At 42.6% G+C, this 27,086-nt stretch overlaps 2 long non-coding RNA genes across 2 annotated transcripts in view; one reads left to right on the plus strand and one right to left on the minus strand.

Moving 5' to 3' along the window:
* The window catches only part of LOC139031395 (uncharacterized), a 101,505-nt gene extending 95,655 nt beyond the window's left edge, over positions 1–5,850 (minus strand). The window contains exons 1-2 of the long non-coding RNA XR_011483840.1: positions 5,601–5,850; positions 1,492–1,640 (exon numbers count right to left, since the gene is read on the minus strand). This is a non-coding gene — a long non-coding RNA (uncharacterized lncRNA). The remainder of the gene's footprint in view (positions 1–1,491; positions 1,641–5,600) is intronic.
* Positions 5,851–6,426: 576 nt separating this feature from the next.
* LOC110126383 (uncharacterized) lies at positions 6,427–26,735 on the plus strand. The gene is made up of 3 exons (XR_002310400.2): positions 6,427–6,699; positions 14,438–14,591; positions 26,416–26,735. It is a non-coding gene; the product is annotated as an uncharacterized lncRNA (long non-coding RNA).
* Positions 26,736–27,086: the final 351 nt, after the last annotated feature.

Genomic DNA, 27,086 nt, shown 5'->3' on the forward strand with positions numbered 1-27,086 from the left:
AGCTCCAGGCGCTAAGACTGTGCAGCCCATGGCCCCCAGCAGGTTTCCCCACTATACAGCAAACCTAAGCATGAGGCACACATCTGAACAAAATGCTCACCTGTGTTCAGTGTGGGCTACATCTCAGCTGTCCTTCCTCTTCTCTCTCCCCTACTCCCTCCCACCCCATCTCAATGTCTCTGCTTGTTAAAATCACACCCAATCTTGATGTCTGATCTTAAATGCCACCTCATCAATGAACCAGCCTCCTTCCATCTCAGCAAACAGATTTAATGGCTCATCCTTGAATCCTTGTAGCACTCTCTGAATATTTCTCTAAAGTAATCCCCCTTCCCTCCTGGGGCACAGTCATGTGTAAGCCTCCTTTTGTCATTGTGAGCTTGTTCAGGGCCTGGCCCATGTCTTACTTTGTCTCCACTGCAGTACCTAATGTCTTTGGTAGCGTCTAGCCTATATTGAGAGCTAAATGTTTATGAAATAAAAGACATGCATTGCAATCGAAAGTTGATTTTGCAATGACCAATATAAACACACACACAAAAAGAGATGATTGGAATAACTAACCATGAGAAACTGAGACTAAAAATTTGAAAATATATTTCCATCACTGAACAGAGGCCATTTGGCAAGTGTATAATTATTGTGGAGGCGGCACCATGCAGCCTCTTGAAGCACATGGAAGATACTCCTTAAGGAATTCTTTGCCCTCTGTCCTAATATGTAATGAGGTTTTTCAGTGTCCGGGTTCCTAGGAGAGAATAGACTATTCAGTGGCAAACACCTAGATCTTCATGACATACATTTTCCATAGAAAATTAATAAGTCAGTGCTTCTGTTTACAAATTAATGCAGTGTGGGATCTTAATTCAAGGCCAGATCATTGCTGGTGAAGTGGCAAAGGGCTCTAGATGTCCAAGCAGCTAAGGTTTGGTCCTGTCTTTGGATGCCCTACTCAAGGCCTTAGAAGAACAAAAGCAAACCAAGAAACATCCTGTAAGAGCCCACCTATTACAAGTTCAAATGCTCCTTTGAATCTCAGACTACTTTTGGGCCTTCTGATTCATGCCAAGCCTTTATAAGCCATCTCTTCTGCCCTCTCCACACTCCCCTAAAGGTCAAAGGAGATGACAAGAAAGTTGGAAACTAGGGCTGGTAACTTACAGTGATCTGTTGGCCAAGGAGAGAGAACCAGTGTGCAAGTTCTGTCCTCCCAGGCCTTCTGTTTTTCCTTTAGAGCCCTTCCAATCCTCCTTGATCTCATGGAAACATCCCCAGCTCATTCCCAGGCTTGGTTTGTCTCTGGGTGGGAGTCTCTGAATGTCAGCCTGTGTGTGTGTGTGTGTGTGTGTGTGTGTGAGCATCTGTGTCTGCTAATCTGTGATGCTATTAAAGTCGTCAGGATTGTATAGATCAATATGCAAATTTATGCAACAACTAATGCGTAACTTAGCATTTTACTTTTGAGCCAAAAGACAACACATGATTACTTACAGTTGAATATATGTCCCCCAGAAACTTTCAGTTGCTGGAAAAAACCTCTCTGCAGCTCCTCTGGTATAACCCTTGTCTCTCTCGCTGTTTTGCACCAGGAGAAGGCAGAAGGAGTGTTACCGAAAGGGCTGAACATCTTGGAATGGGCCCTAAAAAAATAAAGCATAAAAGAGAGGTGTACAAACTGCTAGCATATGGAAACCAAGAAGGGAAACTTTAAGCTGAAGACAATGAGCATAATCATTTTTAAATGGCACTGTGTGAGTGGGAAATGTTTTTCTAACCAGTCCTTAGAGAGTTGAGTTCTACAGTACAGAAGGAAGAATCAATAAGCTTAAATGACCTGAAAAGAAAGCAAATACATGGCAACATTCATCCACAGCATAGAATTAATGAACAAAGCAGCCCAAGTTTGCTACATGGACCTAAGTATTTATATGATTAGATTTTTCATGAAAGTAAATTCCTTTTGTTTCCTATTTGTCTTATTACACAATAAATCAAGAAATTTAAAGGAGCTAGATATTTTCAGAACCTCATTATTCAAAAAAGTATCAAAAACATTTTATTCCCAATATTCTGCCCTTACCCTTTAAGGACAGTCAAGGTCATTTCTCACTGCTAGGGCAGCCATTCTGCAAGGACAGATGCTTAGGCTAATGATTCGGGGACTGTGTTTTGTCAATTAGCCTCAAATTCACGATGTTTAAAACAATTCCTCAAGGAAGACTGACTATCCAAGCACCATGCCCCAAACTTCTAAGAGAAGAAATGAAGTCGCCCAGTCATGTCTGACTCTTTGTGACCCCTTGGACTGAAGCCCACCAGACTCCTCCATTGATGGAATTTTCCAGGCAAGAGTACTGGAGTGGGTCGCCATTTTCTTCTCCAGGGGATCTTCCCGATCCAGGGATTGAACCCAGGGATCCAGGGATTGAACCCAGGTCTCCCGCATTGCAGGCAGATTCTTTACCAGCTGAGCCACAAGGCAAGCCCAAGAAAACTTGAGTGGGTAGCCTACCCCTTCTCCAGCAGATCTTCCCGACTCAGGAATCAAACCAGGGTCTCCAGCATTGCAGGCCAATTCTTTACCAACTGAGCTATGAGGGAAGTTCCTCATAGCTAATGGGCCCCTAAGAGAAGAGGTGCCCACTGGCGCAGGAGGAGGCTGCACAAGCAGGAACAGGCAGTAAATGAGATGAGAAGTGAAAGGCAGCTTAGCCTCTGCCCCGAGTTTATCTAGAGATGTTTCCCCATGCTGGAGGGTCTGTGACAGACCCAGTTTCTTTTCTTCTCTGTATCCTTTTCTCTCCTTAGGTTGACTTGGTTCTAGAATCTCATCTGTCAGGGCTTTTTACACTTCTATAACATGTCAGTTAGTATCCTTCTGGGTCATATATAACAAAAGCCAACTATATCAGCTTAACCACATCAGGCTTTATAAGCTGAACCGAAAGTCTAAGTATCAGCAGACTAGGGCAGATACTTGAGGAAGTTATCAAGGGCCCAGGCTCCTTCTGGTTTCTTGCTCCTCTGTCCTTACTGTGGGTTCTCATCCCAAGGGTTGCAGGATGCATACCCCACATACAGAAATGTGTCTACATCCCAAGCTGGAAGAAAATGGAAGAGAAGAAGGGAAAGGGCATAGCCCAGCTGAAACTATCCCTTCTTATCAGATAAACAAAAACTTTCCTTGAGGTCCTTCCATGTAGACTTTGATTATGCCACCAAGCCTGGGTCACATGGTCACTCTTAGCTGAAGAGACCCCCTAAGGAGGTGACTATTTTTAAAGAGACACATCATCCTCTTAAATAAATTTGCACTTCTCTTTGTAGAAAAGAAGGAATGAATTTGGACAAGCAAGTAATTAATCAAGATATACAAGGTGTTGCACCAAACAGAGGTTAAGACAATCACATTACTTACTGTATAAACACTATGGGAAGCTCCGGAAAGGTCAGGGATACCCTAAGACTTGACACTATCTACAGTAGGAAACTGCAAGGTCAAAACTATTTTCCACATGAAAAGATGTTCGACACCATTGTCTCTAGGGAAATGCAAATCAAAACCACAATAAGGGACTTCCCTGGTGGGCCAGTGGTTAAAATTGTGCTTCCACTGCAGGAGGCATGGGTTCAATCGATCACTGGTCAGAGAACTATGACCCCACAAGCGGCACAGCCAAGAGATTTTTTTATAAAGAAAAGAAAAAATGTATAAGTTTGGGACTTCCCTGGTGGTCCAGGGGCTGCTGCTCCAATGGGGGCAGGGGGGCTGGGTTTGATCCTTGGCCATGAAACAAGTCCTTGATACTACCCCACACCCCAGCACCATGTCCTCTGCCTGCCTTTGCCTGTGGAAAACCTGAGTCAAAGAATAAGTTTAATCGGGGAAATGAGAACAGACAAAAACAAAGGAAAACAGACAAAGGAGACCAGATGATAACAATGTTGTCATTAAGCATAGTTCTTTAGCTCCTTCTCAAGAACTATAGATAATAATCTGAGGCATATACTGTGAGCTGTCTTACAGATCCTAAAATTCCCTAATGCCTCAGACGGTAAAGAATCTGTGAATCTGCCTGCAATGTGGGCGACCTGGGTTCACTCCCTAGATCAGGAAAGTTCCCCTGGAGAAGGGAATGGCTAGCACTCCAGTATTCTTGCCTGGAGAACCCCATGGATGTAGGAGCCTGGCAGGCTATAGTCCGTGGGGTTGCAAAGAGTCAGACACGACTGAGCGACTAATAAACATGTTCACTTTCTTCAGGTGGGAGTAGTTAACTACATGATGACCAGACTGTACCATGACATAAGCTGCTATAATTCCAAGAACTGGCCTCAAAGAAATGAGGATAAATGGACCCTGGAACTGAAGATTAACTGTACCTGAAACAACCAAGATGACTCTGGTCAAACCACCATTGACCAATTTGAAGATGACTGTCAGAGCTAACTATGCTGTTTCTGCAGGTAACCCTGTCCTTCTGTCTATAAAAACTCTTGCCCCACTGGTTGTCAGGGGCGGGGTTGGGGGGGAGGGGTCAGCCTTTGGACATATGTCCGCACCCTCCCCCCACAGTTGCCAGCATCTGAAATAAAGTAAACTTTCCTTTCCACCAAACTGGCTTGTTTATTGGCCTTTGAACAGCAACCAGCTGGACCCCACACTCCTTTAGGTAACAGTCAGGGAACTAGATCCTGCAAGCCCCAGCTAAAGATGCTGGGTGCCGCAATGAAGGCTTTTAAGGCTCCTCTATAATTTTTAAGGTCCTGAGACCCAAAAGTTTAAGCATCACATCTGTAGATTGTGCCTTGGGCAAAGTACCATTTAATGAAGATTGAGTTGAAATGAAGGTCTGATGCTGCTGCTGCTGCTAAGTCGCTTCAGTCGTGTCTGACTCTGTGCGACCCCATAGACGGCAGCCCACCAGGCTCCCCCGTCCCTGGGATTCTCCAGGCAAGAACACTGGAGTGAGTTGCCATTGCCTTCTCCAATGCATGAAAGTGAAAAGTGAAAGTGAAGTCGCTCAGTCATGTCCAACTCTTAGCGACCCCATGGACTGCAGCCCACCAGGCTCTTCCATCCATGGGATTTTTCCAGGCGAGAGTACTGGAGTGGGGTGCCATTGCCTTCTCCAGAAGGTTTGATAGAGGAGGTCTGATTTCAAGCAGATCCTGAAACCTGAGAAGAACTGGGTAGGGAAGCATATGGGGGGGGGGGGGAGGGGCAGATATTTCAACCTGGGACAACCATCTGAATCTGTATGCTCAATTTTTTGTCCCACCAAATACACCAGACAAATAATATTTATAAATGTGAGGCACTCCACTTTTTTCCTTCAGAAAATTGAGAGCAACATCATCATAAGGATACCATCAAATTCTCTTTAGTTTTTTTAAAAAAATAAGTCACTGACAAATATCAGTCATTGAAATCTTACCAATGATCCTCTGTTGATTACAGTAAAAAAATTTAAAAAGCCTTTCGGTTGCTCTGGTCTCTTTAAATACCACGTGGGCTGCTTGCGGCACCTGCTTTACCTTTAAAGTCTCATAAAGTTTTTGCCTTTATAAACAGCACTTCTGTGAGACTGTTTCCTCACCTGTCAAATGATAGCAGTGAACCAAGCTCTGATGTTCCTTCCGGTTCGAAATTGAAAACTGGAATTGTCACGGCAAAGCCCATTAACAATCCCTAGGAAATTAAAATAGAACCTGGGTAATAGAGTCTAATTTTTTTTTTTCTTTTCATTTCCCTTGTGCTTAGTGAGTTTCACTGGCTCACAGGGTGCCACGGGCAGAGGTCCCACACCCGGCACTTCAGACCCGAGTTCCTAGAGCCGCCTGTCAGCAACGGAAACCTCACCTCAAGAGCCGCGCTCGACTCTGGGACTCAAGATGGTGGCAGCGAGCCGTGTGCAGAGACGCCGCCCACGACACCTCAGTCCGAGACGGTGGCCGCAGGCCGTGTGCAGAGACGCCGCACACGACGCCTCAGTCTGAGACGGTGGCCGCAGGCCGTGTGCAGAGACGCCGCACACGACGCCTCAGTCCGAGACGGTGGCCGCAGGCCGTGTGCAGAGACGCCGCACACGACGCCTCAGTCCGAGACGGTGGCCGCAGGCCGTGTGCAGAGACGCCGCACACGACGCCTCAGTCCGAGACGGTGGCCGCAGGCCGTGTGCAGAGACGCCGCACACGACGCCTCAGTCCGAGACGGTGGCCGCAGGCCGTGTGCAGAGACGCCGCACACGACGCCTCAGTCCGAGACGGTGGCCGCAGGCCGTGTGCAGAGACGCCGCACACGACGCCTCAGTCCGAGACGGTGGCCGCAGGCCGTGTGCAGAGACGCCGCACACGACGCCTCAGTCCGAGACGGTGGCCGCAGGCCGTGTGCAGAGACGCCGCACACGACGCCTCAGTCCGAGACGGTGGCCGCAGGCCGTTTGCAGAGACGCCCCGCACCCTGACCTGGACCTCGAGCAGGGGCAGTGCTGCAGCCCCTCCCCACTAATGAGATCCCGATAAAACAGCCCCGCCCACCGCCTATGTGAAGAGCATTTGCTCTGAGCTCGCCCGGCTCCGATCTCTGATGAAAGGATAAAGATCAAAGACCTTTGCTTCTGAACCAAACCCCGTCTCATTCTATTGTCGCAAATGACAGTGGGCAGGAGGACCCTAGCTGGGACCCGACTGGAAAGGGTCAGTAACAGAATGAATGTCACCCACCCTGAAATGGGCCCAGAAGGGTTAAAAAGGCAGTGCCTGCCCCTTGCTGCTAGGGTGTGTACACGTGTTAGACTGCTGCTAGCTTCAGGAACATAGAGCGTCTGCAGCCACACCGGGCCCCACATTTGGCTCAATGCTCCACTGCTGCAGTCTTGAAATCCTAACAGCTTTTGAACAAGGGGCCCTGAATTTTCCTTTTGCATTGAGCCCCACCAACTACACAGCTGGTCCTGCTATAGGTTGTTATAAAAGAGTAATAAAGGACCCAGATGCAGTGTAGGCATGTCTGGCCCCAATCCCTGGTCTATTGTTGACTAGCTGAGTCATTTTTCATACATGATTCTATCTCTAAACTTCAGTTTTACCTCAGGTAAAGTGATACCAAGGGCTTCTCAGGTGACTCAGCAGTAAAAAAAAAAAAAAAAAAAATAATATATATATATATATATATATATATCCACCTGCCAGTGCAGGAGATGCAGGTTCCATCCCTCAGTCAGGAAGATCCTCTGGAGGAGGAAATGGCAAACTGCTCCAGTATTCTTGACTGGAAAGTTCCATGGACAGAGGAGCCTGGCAGGCCACAGTCCATGGGGTCGCAAAAGAGTTGGACACGACTGAGTGACTAAACAACAGCAAAAAGTGATACCAACATCTCAGAGTAGTTGGAAGAATCCAATAAAGTAATGCATTAAAAAAGACTTAGTGCAACACAAAATACCAGGAAATATACACAAATATTAGCAATTATGATTTGCTAGGTTTCATTTGTTAAATTCATTCAACAAAATATTTATTGACTACCTACTATGTCCCAGACTATCCTGGGCACTTGAGCTATGCCTGAGAATAAAATAGAAAAAGAGTCTCATCTTCCTAGAACTTGTTTTTCAGGGTAAGAGAGGAGTTTGACAATGAGCACAATGAATATAACTGATGCTATAGTAAGTTAGAGGCTTCCAGTGGTTCAGTGGTAAAGAACCCGCCTGCCAATGCAGGAGACACCGGAGACCTAGGTTTGATCCCTGGGTGGGGACGATCCCCTGGAGAAGGGAATAGCTACCAACTCCAGTATTCTTGCTCAGAAAAATCCCATGGACAGAGGCATCTAGGGGGCTACAGTCCATGGGGCCTCGAGTCAGACACAACTGAGTGGGCCCATGTGTACACATAGTAGGTTAGAAGGAGAGAAGAGCTATGGATAAAAGAAAAAACACAGCAGGATAAACAGGGCAGGGGAGATAGGGAGGGTTGTAGCATCTAGTGGGGAGTTCCAGTGAAAAGACAAGATTTGAACAGACTTGAAGGAGCTAAAAGAGTGCACTAAATGGCTATCTGCTGCTGCTGTTGCCAAGTTGCATCAGTCATGTCAGACTCTGTGCAATCCCATAGACAGCAGCCCCCCAGGCTCCTCTGTCCCCGGGATTCTCCAGGCAAGAATATTGGGGCGGGTTGCCATTTCCTTCTCCAATGCATGAAAGTGAAAAGTGAAAGTGAAGCTGCTCAGTCATGTCCGACTCTTCGCGACCCCATGGACTGCAGCCCACCAGGCTTCTCTGTCCATGGGATTCTCCAGGCAAGAGTACTGGAGTGGGTTGCCAATGCCCTCTCCAAGATAGATATCTAGGGGAAAATATTCTAGGAGGTGTTTCCCAAAAAATGGGGGGAGGGGACATGCTTAAAGGCAGTTGTTCAGTTGCTTAGTCATGTCCAACTCGTTGTGACCCCATGGACTGTAGCCCGCCAGGCTTCCCTGTCCTTCACCATGTCGTGAAGCTTGCTCACACTCATGTCCATTGAATCAGTGATGCCATCCAACCATCTCATTCTCTTTCGTCCCCTTCTCTTCCTGCTTTCAGTCTTTCCCAGCATCGGGGTCTTTTTCAATGAATTGGCTCTTCCCACCAGGTGGCCAAAGTATTGGCCTTAAAGGCAGAGCCTCTGCTAAAGTTAGGTCCATCCCAGCAAAAGACAAGAGACGTCCAGAACCGTCTACCAGCAGTACTCCTCCACAGCAGTGAGGAAATACTGTGTAATCTGCGATTGCTAAAACATTTTTACATGGTTGTGGGTTGCAACTCAAGTATTTGCATGAATTTATCTGATAGCACCCAGTTAGTGAAATCTCTCATTTTCTTGAAGTTTCACTTTGAGGCATAAAGACAGAGACAGAAAAATTCTTACAGATATTATTCAGATAACCAAGAGAACAGTTTCTTGTGAATCAAAGTATACAATTAATTGAGCCAGGATGGATTGTGGAAGAGCAGCCGAGGAGAGAGGACTAAGATCAGAACCTGGACTGAGGTGTTCTTCTCAGCCAGACCTGGGAAAGGCTTTTACCTTGTTGTTGGTGGAGGGTGGTTCATAAGGATCAGGGCCGCTCTGTGTCTATCCTGTGTGGTATATGGTGGGTTTTGCATTGTAAACAATTCAGGAATTTCTGTGACTTTATTTAGAGTGGGAATTTGCTCTGATCAAGGTATAATTAAGATCTGAACCAAAAAACCCAAACTGGCAATTACCACCCCAATTCTGGTATCTAGGCTGGATGTTCTATAAAGTGACATTTATAGAATGTATCCAAAACAAGCTATAATTCCTATTCAAGAAGGCCAAGTGGCAAGAAAGAAAGAAAAGAGGAGAGGAGGGAGGGAGAAATGAAGGGGAGAGAAAAAAAGAAAGAGACACATACAGTGATGAAATACTGTTTACACCCCTTGACGCTTTTGTGTGGCCTCAGGGAAACCTCTATCTTTAAGATAAAAGAGATGCCCGTGGGCAAATTGTCAATCATGAATTGTTTAAAATATAACTTCAAATCCCCAATATAATGGAGTCAATTTTGAATCTTTTGCTGAACAAAAGTAAAAGAAACCTTGAAGTGAATGTTATTTAACATTCTAAAGGCAATATCCTTGTAACTGGGATAATTAGATGTTCACAACAGAAATTTCAACCCAGCATGCTGATTCAGTCTCCACAGTAAAATCTCAGTAATTTAAATCCTGCTAATGCACACAAGAACTGAGCTGAACTTTACCTTGGTACCGTCTGTGAGGAAACAGATTGCTTAGCCAAATTAAATATGAATAAGGATTTAGATGGGCTATTTAATTTATCAAGACAGCAAAACACTCTTTAGCAGCACTATTTGCCTTCAATGTACTAATTACAGTAAAAATTAAAAATTGTGTTAGTGTATATTACTGGCTTAAACTTCACCTATTTTTTTTTAATTTTATTTTATATTAGAGTATAGGTCTTCCCTGGTGGCTCAGAGTGTAAAGAATCTGCCTGCAATGCAGGAGACCCAGGTTTGATCCCTGGGTTGGAAAGATCTCCTGGACAAGGCAATGGCAACCCACTCCAGCATTCTTGCCTGAAAATTCCATGGACAGAGGAGCCTGGCGGGCTACAGTCTGTGGGATCTAAAGAGTCTGACAGGACTGAGCAACTAACACAAAGATTCATAGCTGATTTACAATGTTGTGTTAGTTTCAGATGTGCAGCAAAGTGATTCAGTTATACATTTACATGTATCTATTCTTTTCCCATATGGATTTTTACAGAATATTCGAGTTCCCTGTGCTATATAGCAGATCCTTGTTAATTATGTTTTATTTATAGTGGTATGTATATGTTAATCCCAACCTCCTAATTTATCCCTCCCCCTAACCTTTTCACTTTGGCAACCTTAAATTTGTTTTCTAAGTCTGTGAGTCTGTTTCTGTTTTGTAAATAAGTTCATTTGTTTCATTTTTTTTTTAGATTCCACATATAAGTGATACCATATGATATTTGTTTTTCTCTGACTTCAGGTAGTATGATAATCCGCAGGTCCACACATGTTGTTGCAAAACAACATTATTTTGTGTCTTTTATGGCTGACTAATATTCCATTGTATGTATGTACCACATCTTTATCCATTCCTTTGTTGGTAGACATTTAGGTTGCTTTCATGTCTTGTAAATAGTGCTACAGTGAACACTGAGGTGCATGTATCTTTTTGAATTATGTTTTTTTCCAGATATATACCCAGGAGTGGGATTGCTGGATCACATGGTAGCTCTATTTTTAGATTTTAAAGAAACCTCCATACTGTTCTCCATAGTAGCTGCACCAATTTACATGCCCACCAACAGTGTGGGAAGGTTCCCTTTTAATAATAATTAATATTATTATTATTATTAACTGGAGTTAATAATACTCTCCAGTATTTATTATTTATAGACTTTTTGATGATAGTCATTCTTACTTGTGTGAGGTGATACCTCGTTGTAGTTTTGATTTGCAGTTCTATAATAGTTAACAGTGTTGAGCATTTTCCATGAACTTTTTGGTTATCTGTTTGCCTTCTTTGGAGAAACATCTATTTAGATCATCTGCCCAGTTTTTTGATAGAGTTGTTTGTTTTCTTTGATATTGAACTGCATGAGTTGTTTGTATATTTTGAAAATTAATCCCTTGTCAGTTGCATTGTTTGTGAATATTTTCTCCCTTTCTGTGAGTTCTTTTCATTCTGTTTATGGCTTCCTTTTTTGTGCAAAAGCTTGAAGTTTAATTAGGCCCCATTTGTTTATTTTTATTTTCATTACTTTAGGAGGTAGATCCAAAAAGATATTACTGCAGTTTATTTCAAAGAGTGTTCTGCCTATGTTTTCCTCTAAGAGTTTTATATATCCAGTATCCAGTCTTACATTTAGGTTTTTAATCCGTTTAGAAACTTCACTTATTTCAAAACACAATGTTGAGTAATTCAGATCATACTTTATTTTAAAAGAATGAACTGTACATTGTGTCAGGCAGATTCTAGTTCTGGCTGAGGCTCCCACAAAAGAGAATCTAATTGTTAGTAAGGGTTGTCTTCGGGTTAATACAAATCACAGTTCTGTCTAGAAATTTCTCCTTGAGCTAACTTGCCATAGGAAAGAAGTCTCTGTTCTGCAACACAGCTTTGAAAGCAACTTCTAAAGAGCTGACATGTGGCAACTGTCAAGCTCCCACCCGAATTCTGGCTCCCTGGACATCTGAAACTATTTTTAACCAACTCTGCCCTCTTCACTAATAAGTGATTTCTCCAGCTCCACCGTCATACTGCAACTCATCATTTTTCCCGAGCACAGCCTAAATGCAGGCATTTGTCCTTGTCATAAATCTGCCGTGTGGTTCGGTCTGCTGTGTTCGATGTTGCCCAGACACACATTTGAGCTTCTTCGCTTAACAGTGATACACAGGTGTATCTTGGAGCTGAGCTTGGGAGTTAATTGTCTACCTGTCAGAAGCTGGTCAGTCCTCCTCACCGTCTTTCCTGCTGGTTGAACCAGGTGGAGGCCCACCCTAATGATCATATTTAAAGAGAAGGAGCAAAGGGCAGGAAATGGCTGGTACGTGTTTTCCTTGGGAATTACTGTATAGCATAGGGAACTCTATTCAATATTCTGTTGTAACCTACATAGGAAAAGAATCTGAAAAAGAGTGGATATATGATTATTTATAACTGAATCACTTTGCTGTAGCCTGAAATTAACACATCGTAAGCCAGCTCATCGTCATCCCTTAGTCGCTAAGTTATGTCCAACTCTTTTAGACCCCATGAACTATAAACTGCCAGGCTCCTCTGTCCGTGGGATTCTCCAGACAAGAATACTGGAGAGGGTTGCCATGCCCTCCTCCAGGGGATCTTCCCAACCCAGGAATGGAATCTGCATCTCCTGCTTGGCAGGCAGATTCTTTACCACTGAGCCACCTGGTAAGCCCCTATAAACCAACTATACCCCAATATAAAATGAAAATTAAATTTAAATAAATAAATACAGGGATGGAATGATGTGCCTATAGCTGAGTTGCCTCCTCAAAACTGTCAAAAAATAACTGAGGCTCATGAAATCCTCCTGGAAAGAAACAGGAGAGCATTGAGCTTTACCTGCCCACCAAGTCAAAAACACCCCCTGGTGAGTGGACTACACTGAGAGTGGTGAACGGTCTTGTCCTAGAATAGAAAGTTAGGAGTCAAGATCTTTCTTGTTCATGCTGGGACCATGCTGGGACTGAGTGTCTTCTCCTTCTTAGTACTGAGGACAGGAGCAGTTCAGTTTACAGAACGAGTGCAAATTAGCAATAATCAAAACTTAATTAATAGGCTAATGAGAAATATCATATTCACTGTTAACCTTCTGTTAACGCTTCCCCTTTTTTAGGTGAAAGGCACTCAGCGTGACATGCAGGAGTCTTTGCTATTTATCTCTACCTCTAAGTGGTTCTCTGGTCCATCTTTTCCTCTGTTATAGTTTATTTTTTTCAAATTTTTTTTAAAAAATTAATTTTATTGGAGTATAATTGCTTTACAGTGTTCTGTTAGTTTCTACTGTACAACAAAATGAATCAGCTGTACATATGCCTATGTCCCCTCTTTCGTGGATTTCCGTCCCATTTAGGCCATCACAGATCACTGAGTGGGGCTCCCTGTGCCATGCAGTAGGTTCTCGTTAGTTGTCTGTTTTATACTCTCTTGATACTTTAGAACAAGTTTGCCGATAGTCTTGAACACGGTATTTGTTTATTCCAAAAGAACATACTTATAACAAAATCATTGTAGAAGGAGCTCTAAAAAAAAAAAAAGACAAACAGATACAGAGAGACACATCATTAACAAAAACATACAGGGCCACGATATCACTAATCATCAGGAAAATGCAAATCTAAGCCATAATGAAATATCACTTTACACTCATTACAGTGACTATTGTATAAAAAAGAGAGAATCCTAAGTATGGTGAGGATGTGGAGAAACTGGAACCCTTATGCATTGCTGGTGGGAATATAAAATGATGCAGGTGTTGTGGAAAACAATACAGTTTTCTCAGAAAATGAAACTACTTTATGACCCAATGCCACCTCTGGGCATTTACCCAAAAGAACTGAAAGGAGGGACTCAGATATTTGGATCAGTGTTTTTAACAGTGTTAGTCTCATTAGCCCAAATGTAGAAACAACCCAACATGCATCAGCAGATGAATGGATAAACAAATGCAGTACATATATACAATGGAATATTATTCAGTCTTAAAAAGAAGTAAAATTCAGACACATGTTGCAATATGGATGAACACTGAAAACATTCTTCAGGGAAAGAAGCCAAGTAGTAAATGACAAACATTATATGATTCCATTTACATGAGGTACCTGGAATAGTCAAGCTCACAGAGACAGAAAGCACAGTGATGGTTGCCAAAGGCTGGGAAGCGGTAATGGGAGGCTATGGTTTAATGGGAACAGAGCTTCAGTTTGGGAGGGTGGAAGGGCTCTGAAGCTGTGTCTATACAATGATTGCGCAACCATGTTAACGTACTTCTTGCAGCGAATTGTGCTCTTAAAAATGGTTAAAATCAGACATGTTATGTTGTGCATATTTTACTGCAATTTTTTTTTAAAAGAGCAAATGTGAGCCAAGAAGCAGAGTGGGCTTCAGTAAGATTCATTCCTTTCACAAAGAGGAAAATTACACTGAAAATTGTTTTTGCTGTTCCTTAAGTCAAAACTTAGCTTGTCCTTTGTTTCTACTGGCTGAAAAGTCTTCAAAGAAAGTATTTGTGGTATCAAATCTTATCATAAAATCAGATAAGAATGTTCAGGAATTCAGAACATCAAAGGAAGTGATATAATTTCACAGCTAATCTAGATAAATTTTTTTGCTTGTTTTATTGGCAGCGCCCACAGCAACTGTCTCCCCTGAGGACAGTGCAGTAATGGAACGCTTGGGAAGGGAACCCCATCATATGCCAAGTGGGGTAGAGCCACCGCTAGAGGCACTGCACGGAGGATGCACCAGCATCGAGCTCACCATCAAGGATGCCAAGAGCAAGTGAGTGGAAGAGAGCCAGGGCAGGGTTAGTGTGTACCTGGGCCATGGTCCAGACTTGTCAGGACAACACCCCAGGAATGGGTTTGTTATTTCTAACCAGTTGCTTCCTGCTTCTTTGCCTTCTGCTTGCTTTGAAGAGGCTAGTCCAAGTGGTGTTTGTCAAATCAGGTTTAAAGCAAATGTATCCCTTACCCTTATTTCCTAAATATAATGAACAACTTTTAAAATGGGGGAAAAAATGTTAAACCTGGGTAACAACTCTTGTTAAAAACTTCAGTCCCTGAAAATCTCCACAGTTGTGTGAATCAAAAAGTGAATGCTTTCAAGCAGGATGACTTATTTTATGCAGACCTGTAGCTTCTTACCTAACGCAGGTCTAGAGAGTGTTTTACCTGGTTTGAGGAACCTATCGTTATCATCTCTTGATCCAGCTAGATGACTGTTTCACGCATTGCCACAGACCTCCCTGTGGCTATTTGAGTAATTGAGCTGGAAAGTCTATAACCTGTCATCTTTAGGCCCAAGAAATGAAGAGACTGAGAGAATACAATTGTGTGGACTTCCCTGGATTGTCTACTGTCCATCCAGTAGACTCCACACTTCCAATGAAAGGGGTGCAGGTTCAGTCCCTCGTCGAGGAGCCAAGGTCCAATATTCCGTGAGGCATGGCCAAAAGAAAAAGAGACTCATTTGCATGACAGTAGTCTCACAAGATGATCCCTACTGAAGCAATTATTTTGGGTGCATGAGATGACTGTCCTCTATTAGATGGCTTTTCAAATTTTCATTATAGGCCTCAGCAAAGTTAGGTGATTTCTCATCCCTGTGATATGCACTCAGCTTTCTGTCAGCATCTAAATCAGCATTGAGATAGGATAACTGTTTCTACTTTCATCTGGCCCTCTGGCTCATGGAGATATTTGCAGTTTTGTAGAAATTTAAATGACCCACACTCCTCAAAAAGCCAAGAATGTCACAAAATTTTGTCTATTTCAGTCTCTCCAACACTTTCAATAATGGTGACAAGGAATGTAAGTTTAAATGTCAGTTCTCTGAACAGAGTCCCCCGTTCTGAAAGATGCATTCATTTTGCAGCTTCCCTTTTTGAGCCTTGAAAACCTGCAAAAAATCTGCTAGGATAGAAATTACTAAGAGTTTCTTCTGTTTCTGGCAATATTGCAGCTAAGTTACTCCAGGCAACCTTCCCTCTGAAATGACTGAACATGCTGGATAAGGTTTTTAAAAATCATTGACAATGCATCACTGAACTGGCGATAAAGAAAGGCTTCCACAGAGAGCAGACATCAGTGAGAGCAGGAACATGGAGAAGGGAAGGAGTCTCGGAAACCAGCTTTCACCCTGGGGGCAGGGATTGACTCTGGCCCCTTGAAGTTTCTGCTTTGACAGCTGTGGGGGGTGCTGGGACAGAAAGACAAAGAGAAGAGCCCACCCAAGGTGGACATCTAAACTAAGAGACCCTGCAGAAAGCTGGGACACTAAAGGATAATGCTCATTGTAAAGGTCTACCAGAAATACACCCGCCTCACAAATGGAGACAGCAAGGGAAAAGGCAGCTTCCAGCATGGCTCTAGGTGGAAAGGAGAACAATTCAATTCCAGATGTTCACAGCCAACAACTGTCTCTTCTGAAGACTTCCTGTCCAAATTCTCCCTACTTATGTTGTCCTGTGGGCTTCCCGGGTAGCTCAATGGTGAAGAATCCGCCTGCAATGCAGGAGATGCAGGAGACATGGGTTCAGTCCTTGGGTTGGGAAGATCCCCTGGAGGAGGGCATGGTAACCCACTCTAGTATCCTTGCCTGGAGAATCCCATGGACTGAAGAGGCTGGTGGACTACAGTTCATAGGGTCGCAGAGTCGGACACGACTGAAGCAACTGAGCATGCACACACCTTGTCCTACAAACCTCAGTTAAGTAAGTTAATTTAAAGCGTCATGGGTCATTAATGCCTGCAGTAGCCTAGATAAAGCCAATACAAATCCTCGTAGGATAAGCCAAAAGGAATTATATATCAACCCTCAAAGAATTTATACAAATGAAGTATGAGCCTACGGTCAGTCACATACATGTGCACAAATACACACACACACACACACACACACACACACACACACGCACAGGCAGATTGTAAGTCACCACATGCACGAATCATCAGAAATACCACACAGCAAAATTAAAGCTGCAAAAATTTTAGATATTGGACAGAGGCTAAAAATTCAACATGATTTAATTGTTTGAAACTATAAAAGAAACAGCAAAAGTATAAATAAGAGATGAGAAAAATAATAGAGTTAGGGAAAGAAAAACTATTCACTTTATTAGTAAAAATATAATAGTTAAAAAGGAAAGCTTAAAGGACTTACTGATGGCAGAAGAGACCCAATTCAAGAAAAAGTGAAGAAGAAAATGGATTTTAAGAAATTGCTCAAAATGCAGCATTGAGAGACAAAAAGAGGGATCATATGAAAGATTAATAAGATAAAGAACATAATGAGATCAGATATACATTGACTGGCAGTTTATTTATAAAAGAGAATGAGGCAGAGGGGTTAGTCAAGGAGAGTTTCTACAATTGTTGCAAGATACCAATCTTCATATTCAGAGATCCAAAGGAGGTATAGTGGTCATATATTAGCTTCTTTAAAATAATTACCATTGAATGTAAGCACTGTAATAGCATTTTATATGCGGGGTAATTTTACAGTCACAGACTGAGGCTTCCAAAAATGTATCTTTATCTTTGTAAAACTCGATGCTGTGTTCCATCTCTAAGCCCTATTCTGTGTGATGCAGACATTTAATCCAGTGGCTTCTCCGTGAACTCACTCTGTTGAAGTGACTTGTTGAAATCCTCTTCTCACTGTTCCCCTGCCCTTGCTCTCCTGGAGGAATCTGTGTGTAGGGTGGGAGCTGTCAGCTTCTTGATCGAAGTCAGCAGTTCTCAACTCTGGTTGCTCATTACCATCTACCAATATGCTTTTGAAATATGGCAAAGCCCAAGTCTGTCATCCACACGGCTAGAAGTCACTAATCGAAGTCCTGTGGGGATTCTCTACTGCAGATCAGCCTCATCTCATCTGGTTCTCAGCAGCCTTCTCTAAATTTAATGTGTATATGTGATCCCTGAGATTGTTTTTTTAGTTGTAGATTCCAGTACAGAAGGTCTGGGGCCTGAGACTCCACATTTCTAACACACACCCAGGTGATGTTGATGCGGCTGGTCTGTGGACCCCACTTAGAGTAAGTAGCAAGAGTGTACAGAACAAACTGAATCAATGCTTCTCAACCTTGAGTCCATGTGGAAATTACACAGGAAACTTTAAAACCTAGTCATGCCTGGATATCATTATGTGTTCAAGATTGTGATTAATTGTACTGGGATGTGGTCCAGGCATTGAGAAGTTTAGAAGACCCCAAGATTGAGAGTGCACATGCTAGGTCATCTTCAGTTGTGTCTGATTCTTTGAGACCCTGTGGACTGTAGCCCACCAGGCTCCTCTGTCCATGGGGTTCTCCAGGCAAGAGTGGGTTGCCGTTTCCTTCTCCAGGGAGTGTTCCCAGGGTTCGAACCTGTGTCTCCTGTATCTCCCGCATTGGCGGGCGGGTTCTTTATCACTAGTGACACCTGCTGTGCCCTGCTTACTTCTGTGTTTAGTCGCTCAGTCGTGTTTGACTTTTTGCAACCCCACAGACTGTAGCCAGCCAGGCTCCTCTGTCTATGGGGATTCTCCAGGCAAGAATATTGGAATGGGTTGCCATGCCCTTTTCCAAGTGCCACCTGGCAAGCCCCGAATAATGACCTATGTGAAATGAAAATCGTTCAGCCGTGTCCGACTTTTTGTGATATCCATGGAATTCTCCAGGCCAGAATACTGGCATGTGTAGCCTGTTCCCTTCTCCAGGGGATATTCCCAATGCTGGGATTGAATCCAGGTCTCCCGCATTGCGGGCGGGTTCTTTCCCAGCTGAGCCACCAGGAAAGCCCAATAATAACCTAGGGTGATGGTAAATTTTGTGTTAAATTAGCTGGATCACAGGATGCCCAGATATCTGGTTAAACGGTTCTGAATGTGCCCGTGGGGATGTTTCAGAAGAGATTAGCATTTGAATTGCTAGAATGAATAAAGCACAATGACCCACTCCCCTCAGTGTGTGTGGGCCTCTTCCAAACCTTTGGGGGCTTGTATAGAACAAAAACTGGGAGGACGGGAGGATGGGCTCGCCCTCTGCCTGACTATGCAGCTGGGGCATCAACTGTCTCCTGCCCACCCACTCCTGGTTCTCAGGGCTTCCATCTCTGGCTGGAGCCTATGCCATTGGCTCTCCGGTTCTCTGGCTTTTGAACTACACCACCAACCTCCTTGGGTCTCCAGCTTGCAGATGGTAGACCATGGGGCCCTCAGCCTCCATAATCACATGAGCCAACATCTTATAATAAATCTCTTTCTACATATAAATACACATCCTGGTTTGTTTCTCCAGAGAACTCTAGCAACCTACTGATGCTGACTGTTCCCCAGGCGCCGGTGCTGAGGGTCTGCTCAGACAGCGGCCACCTGCCCCACCTCATCCTTGTTCCCATTCTAAAGCAGCCCCTCATTGCTGTTTGCTCTCACTCTGGCACCAAATAATGTTTTCCTCCCACTTGGGGACCCTGGGACCTTTGGGATGAGCTGCAGCCCCACCGCTCATCTGGAAGACGCTGGCACCTTGGGATGGTCAGTAATTGCTCATCCTGTCCCTCACTGCCCTTCAGCCAAAGGTCTCTGGGGCTTCTGGGGGACTCGGGAGGGGGTTTTTCTGCTCTCACATCCCCCAAACTTCAAATAGGAGCTCTTTTCCTGTGCTCTCAGACTTTCTCTTGGTAGGACATGGAGACCCGTCTAAGCTGTCTTGATTTCTCCTCCAATGCTCGCCTCCCCTTCAGCTGAGAGAGAGGGTCCTTATCTCTAGGAGGGAGTATAAGCTATTTAAGTTCACAGCCACTTTGTTGTCTGCTTTGTTCCAGTATTAAGATCCCTTTTAAACTTAAAAGCAAAGAAGTTGGTACAAAGATACAGAGAACGTGTGTAACTTAGCCCAGGACGCACAGGAACCAGGCAGCTGACACTCGACACCAGCACATCCAGAGCTGTCACACCAGCCTCCCTGTCACCGGGCCCTGTGTTTCCTAAGTGACTGAACATCTGGTACCTTTAAACCACACAGAAACTCCATGTGTAGCTCAAAGGGCTTCTGAAGTCTGTAGCTGGAGAAGAAAATGAACTCAACGGCCAGACGGGAAAAAACATTCTGTCTTGCTTCCTTTTCACCTTAAACAACCCGTAAGTATATGAGGAGCACAAAAAGCATTACTCACCAGAATCTTCTAGTTGTGTATACAGTGAACTAAAAGAAGAAAAGAATTTAACCATGTTGTCAAAAGATTCATAAGTTAATCTTGACCTAATGACAAAAGCTCAACTCTTAAAACAGAACCTCTGTTAAAACCTCCGTTCTGACAGTAAGTGTTCCTGATGCTCTGTGTGAAAAATATGACATAAAATGTGGATATATTAATAAAGATAGAGGGGATAAAGCTATGTAGTCACATTAAAAGTAATGTTACAGATTCTTGTTCCTTTGACAGTTATCTCAGATTGTCAGGCTCTAATCAACAATGATGTGAATTCAGCTGTGAATCAAAGATATTTTTACAATTCACATTCTTATATATATTATGGTTTACTTGAGGCAAAGAATGATGGTAGATAATTTCAGCTGTGTCTACACAAGGCAAATGTTTTAGGCTAAGCAATCCGTTATGACTCGGAAAACTGGGCTTTTAAAATTTTTTCTACATCTTCCATGATTCCTGAGTATTTGGAAAGTTGTAACATGAAAATATTTTGAAGCAGATAAAATTCACATCATTATGAAATCTCTCAGAAGTCAGAATTCAAGTCAGTAAAAATAGCGTTTCTGGAACAAGTCTTCTCTTTTCAGTACCAAAAGTATTTATTGCAAGAAGCTTTGTTCTACTTACTTCTTGCCCCAAAGCTGTGAGAGGTTAAGGGGAGTAGGGTGATAAGCAATCAGATAATAAAGCTCTTGTCACCTAAGGACTCACGCATTGAGAGCAACCAAGGAATTAATTATTGAAGTCCTCTGGATTCCTAAAGAGGAACAGAGAGCTAGAAATCATTTTCCAAATAATTTGGTCATAAGCCTCTCCTTATTACAACATATTAAGTATTTTTTAAAAAACATTCAATGTGACTAATGTTCTCCTTGTAATCACTGTACATGTATCCAGGTGCCTAAGTCTACGTTTTTCCAGTAGTTTGATTTCTAATATCTCTCATGTGTGGCATGATCAAGAATTTTTAATAAGATAACACTATTAATAAGTGCTAGTGAAAAGAAACATTCTTTATGTTTATGAAACTTTTTAGGAGTTCAAAGCTTGTTTCTTCTGTCTGCACATGGCTATATATATAACATATATATGTGTTATATACATATATATACACACACACACATATATATATATACACATATATAACATATACATGTGTGTGTGTGTATATATATATATATATATATATATATATATATTTCCCGCTTAAGATGTTTCCTGAGAAGGAATTAAAGAACTTCAGTGGGAAATGATGTGGCTCAGTGGTAAAGAATCTGCCTGCCAAGTTTCAATCCCTGGGTCTGGAAGATCCCCTGGAAGAGGAAATGGCAACCCACTCCAGCACTCTTGCCTGGGAAATCCCATGGATGAAAGAGCCGGGTGGTTAACAGTCTATGGGTTCAAAGAGTCGGACAGAACTGAGCGACCGAGCACACATGCACACATGCATATGAGACCATGAGAAGTGATAGGTACTTGGATCCTATTGCAGAATTTAGGACTGAAATATGACTCAGGAGAGCGCAATGGGACAGCACAGGGCTGGGGGACTGACTACATATATTAGAGTCCAACAGATTTTCCACTGGCCTCTGCCTCGTCCCCTCATTGCAATCACTTGGAGGGAAATGGGGATTGATTGGTGTTACAGTGAGCAAACCTTCCCTAGGCAGTACTAAATCAATTATTCCTCATCTGATATCTCTGAAGCCCCAGACACCCACCCTCAATTAAGGCCCATCTGCTCAAGCTTCCCAGGTGGTGCTAGTGGTAAAGAACCTGCCTGCCAACTGCAGGAGACATTAGAGACGTGGGTTCAATCTCTAGATCGGGAAGATTCCCCCTAGAGGAGGGCAAGGTCACCCACTCCAGGATTCTTGCCTGGAGAATCCCATGGACAGAGGAGCCTGGAAGGCTACAGTCCACAGGATTGAAAAGAGTCAGACACAACTGCAGTGACTTAGCATGCATACATGCCCAGTCACAATAGTTCAACCAGAGCTGACATGCTTATATTTACCTCAGTGGATGGCAATTACCTATTTACTCTTTGGTCTATTCTGCTAAAATATGAGCTCAGAATTCATCTATCTCTATGTCCGTATGCTCTGGAGAATTCCACAGACAGAGGAGCCTGGTGGGCTACAGTCCATGTGGTCGCAAAGAGTCACACATGACTGAGTGACTAACACACACACACACACACCCCTCAGTATCCAGGACACTTTTGCGTTGTCTAGACTAACAAAGCATCCATGGGAGATGGCTCTTGACATCTTTTTGTTGGTGCAAGAACGGCTTGTCACTTGCTCTGAATGACCCCAGTTTGCACCTTTGCTCATGCAAAGCCTATTACTGTGATTGGAAAAACTTTTGCAAACTGCAAGGGCAAACTCCAAGTAACTGCTAAGGAGATTTTTTTCCATTTTCTCTTTCATCTCTATGTAAAAGGAGAAGCAAGAGTATTTCCTTCCACAGAAATGATAACAATTAAGACCTGGCTTCACCATTTCCCAAAGCAAGATGAATACATTTATGTCTCTTTCCAAGAAAACAAAAGTTAACCCGGCATGCAAAGTGTGCTATGCTTAATGCTCACCGTGGAAATGAAGTCTTTGAAGAAAACTGGATTTTAATCATTGCCCTGTTGTAATGCTGGCAGAGCAATCTGTGGTCCGGGAGGGGCTGCTATACAGCAGAGAACCAAAGGCTAGAGAAGCTATCATTTCTGCTCACCTACCTTTTGTGAATTCACACAATGAATTATGTTTCATTTTTATGCTTCACAAAAACTTCCAGAAAAGACAGATTTCTAAAAAACCAAAAACTCTTCTTTCATTAAAAAAAAAAAAAAACCTCTTTCACATAAGCAAAGCTTTTATTTCAGCTTTTACAATACTCTGTGCCCTTCTTTGCTTTGTCCTGAAATCTTATAAAACCAAGATTTCATTCTCTTATAATTCATGGCATGTGATGTTTTTGGCCCTTGAATTTTCTTTAGACAAGGAAAGTGATTATACAGTTCAGTTCTATTGGAGCAGAGTCTTTATTTTTCCATGAAACCTAAGAATTTAGACTTTTCCTGATAAAATAAGGTACCGATATGCTGCTGTTTCAGAGCAAAGTCTAACCAAAAAAATATAATCCACTGTCACAGTTTTTAAACCTAACTAGATAAGAAAGCAAACTAAATAAAAAGTTTGAGTTATTGACTCCACTTAAATACAATTTTACTTGCTTTCAAGCACATATAAACTCATGTTAGGTTAATCAAATGGTGTCTGATAAAGGTTCTTTGAGGACTTGCTTTAGCAGACAAACAAGGATGAAGTGCAACTATCACAATTCATTGACTAATTACTATTCTTCAATACCCCTGGTTTATTTTTATTTCACAACCATCCTGCTTGTGTAGGAGAAAACTTCTCAAGTTTATTTACTTAAGTAATTGAACTAGTCTCTATATAATTCTTTTTTACACTGTTAATTTGCTTAACAAAGCATGATTTCAACTTTACCACTTTATAGTCAAGGTTTAGAGCAGGGGTCCTCAACCTTTGTGGCACCAGGGACCAGTTTCATGGAAGACAATTTTTCCAGATGGGGTGGGGATGGTTTCAGGATGATTCAAGCACATTACATTTAGTGTGTACTTTAGTTCTACTTTTGCTACATCAGTTCCAACTCAGATCATCAGGCATCAGATCCTGAAACTTGGGGATCCCTGGTTCAGAGGGAATCTATGCATAAGAGGGATCTGCAGCTAAATAATCTTTGACTCTACTTTGATGGTGCCCTTCAGCCAAGTGTGATTTAGTAGAGGAAAAAATTAAAAGATTTGGGTGGGAAACAAATTACGAACCCTCTCTGACTGTATGTGTTCATCTGTTTGGGACCGATCCATACCTCCAGAGATTGTGTTGGAATGAAATAGGCTTGTGAAATTGCTCTTTATACAGAAAAGCACTATTCAAATGTTGGGTATTATCACTATTTCAAAATCTGGATTGCTGAAGTTCAGGTTAATAAGAGATGGGTTTTGGTTTTTTTTTTCCATGCATGGAAAGAACTTGTTTACAAGGGTGAAGAGTTCCCTGTGAGTATGGAAGCGTATCAGGAACTCCTCTACCATTTCCAGGAGTCCAGGGGGCTACCCTGTGTGCAAAGTGTTATCAAGGAGGTGGGTGTTCAGAAAAACAAACTCGCCTCTCTTGGGGCGGCCAGATTAAGGTCTATCTCCTCCAAAAACCTCCTGGGATAACTTCATCTCAGTTATCTCTCTGCCTCAGAATGACTAGAGCCTGCCATTAGATTCAGTTCAACAATTACTGATAACCTTCTAGGGAAAAGGTCACTTTGTTGGGTGCCGTGGTAGGGGGTGAGGGTGGTGAGATCTGAGATGGAGAGAGGGCTCAAGGGTAGAGCCTGCAGTCCACCGACCTGGTCCTCAAGAATTCACGGTCTGCGGACAGACACTTGTTGGACATTCACACCCTATCAGGCAAGTAGGGTTAAATGCAAAATAGAGATATAAAATGTGTATACAAAGGAGAGGTTGATTAGGACTGGGAATGTCTAGAAAGGGTTCCAAGAGGAGATGGGATTCTAGCCACACCTTTAAAAATGTTTGGGATCTGGGGAAGAGGTTAGGAAGCTGACTAGAACACTAAATAGAGGCTTTATGAGCTTCCTAGGGCTGCTATAGCAAATTTCTACAAACTTGGTGGCCTGTAAAAATAGAACTGTATTCTCTCATGCTTTTGGAGGCCAGAAGTCTGAGATGACTATCGCTGGGCTAGAATCAAGGCTCAACAGGGCTCACTCCTCCCCGAGGCTCTGGGTGCTAAGACGCCTTCCTGGCCTCTTTCGGTTTTAGTGGCTCTGACATTCCTTGGCTTGTGGCTGCCTCACTCCAGTCCTCAGGGTCAACATCCTCAAATCTCTCTGCTTTGTCTTCACATCACCTTCTCCTCTGTGTGTTAAAACTCCTTCTGTCTCCCTCTTATAAGGGTATGTGTGACTGCATTTAGGGCTTATCTGGATAATCCAGGATAGTTTCCTAATCTAGAGATGCTTAATTTAATCATATTTGCAAAATATTTTTTCCATATAGGATAATGTTCACAGGTCCCATTGATTAAGACATGGATATCTTCTATGGACCACTTTTCAGCCTATCATGGAGAGGTTCTTATGACCAACCCCAGAGACCCTATATTATAAATATTAATGGGGTGATTATCTAGTGTGTAGATTATTTGGGCTTTTGCTTTTCTTCTCCATTTCTCTTTTTTCTGCCCTAGGAGTTAGGAGATGAGGTGCAAAGAAGACAATTTAACAATTATCAGCTCTGGTCAAATATTGACGAAGAGCTTCATTAGTTGACTACAATGAAAATACTATTACCTGAGATTTATTTATTTCTTGCCTAATTAAACTCAGCTAATCAAGAATCAATGATATTCCTGCAGTAGAGAACACAGAGTTAGGTCAAATAAATCCTGCATTTTCTTTCTGCCTTTTCTTTAGGCTTTTATATTGCTAGTTTAGCAAACTGCAAGTTAATGAGCCATGGAGAAGTGAATTGTGAAATACTAACCTAAGATACAGGTTCTATTTCAGACTGTTTACTCTGGATTTACTCTGACCAGGCACTTCACTTCATTGTAGAAAGTTTTTAAAAAAATGAAAAGAATAGTTATATTTATTTTCTGTGTATTGCATTTTTGAAAAAATTATTGGCTGCTCAGTTGTGTCTGACTTCACAACCCCATGGACTATAGCCCACCAGGCTCCTCTGTCCATGGAATTCTCCAGGCAAGAATATTGGAGTGGGCAGCCATTCCCTTCTCCAGCAGATCTTCCCAACCCAGGGATTGAATCTGGATCTGTTGCATTGCAGGCAGATTGTTTACCATCTGAACAAAAAGATAGCAGACATAATGGACTCATTTTGTACAAAAGCTCTAGAAAGTAAAATATTCTAAGGTGTTTGAAGAGGAAACGGCAACCCACTCCAGTATTCTTGCCCGGAAAGTCCCGTGGATAGAGGAACCTGGAGGTCTACAGTCCAGGGTTGCAAAGAATTGGACACAACTCTAGTGATTTAGCACACAAGGTGTTTCTAATGAAATGTTTAAAACTGTGAGTTTAAATATTTGTACATTCATTCATTCATTTAACTGTTTGTTCAGTTACTATTTACCCAGTGCCAGCTGTGTGTCTGACACTGTATTGGTTGCTGGGTATTTTAAAAGGTGAATGTGCCTTGTAGTACTCTAAAAGCATGGCTTAAATACTGGGATAATCTCTAGTTTAATTAACATACATTGGTTTGCACTCCTAAGAAAAAGGGGGGGTAGAGAAATCTGAGTCAATATTGGCCTTCTCTTGCTCCTTTGTTTCAGGCAGCATAGTAATGGTGTGGTGCAGATAGAAGTACCTCTTCTCAATTCCTCCCAGACTGGATGATGCATCGGAAAATAGCTTTACAGCAGGCCTATTCTGCCAACTAGGATGGAGACTGGAAGGCATGCCTTTGGAGAGTTTACATTTATGTTTCAACAACCCCATGTGAAATAAAGGTCTGGTTGATTAATCGGTTTCTTGAGTCAATGAGGAGAGCCAGTCAAAATTATTCTAACTCTGGAAAGGATTTCTTACCTGAATAATCTACCTTAACAGCCCGATACATCAATTAACTGTATAGTGATCATTATCAAATTACCGGTTTCACTTAGCTTATGAGATTTTAGTGCTATGTAGACACAAATGCGAATTTTGCATAGATGTAGGCTCCCTTTCTTCTGTATCTCCTTCATGGCCTGACTTTATATAAGTTTTATTATAAATAAATATCTATTCTAAAAAAATAAATTTCTTTTTTTATTAAATCTCTTTACTTACACTTCAGACTATGTTAGAAGAGGAAATGGCAACCCACTCCAGTATTCTTGCCTGGAGAATCCCATGGACAGAGGAGCCTGGTGGGCTACAGTCCATAGGGTCATAAGGAGTCAGACACGACTGAGCAGCAGCCGTAGGCTGTGTTAGGATGGTTGACTTTCTTAATTGCTTG

Source organism: Odocoileus virginianus, chromosome 27 (genome assembly GCF_023699985.2).
Source record: "Odocoileus virginianus isolate 20LAN1187 ecotype Illinois chromosome 27, Ovbor_1.2, whole genome shotgun sequence".
In the NCBI taxonomy this organism is placed as follows: domain Eukaryota; kingdom Metazoa; phylum Chordata; class Mammalia; order Artiodactyla; family Cervidae; genus Odocoileus; species Odocoileus virginianus.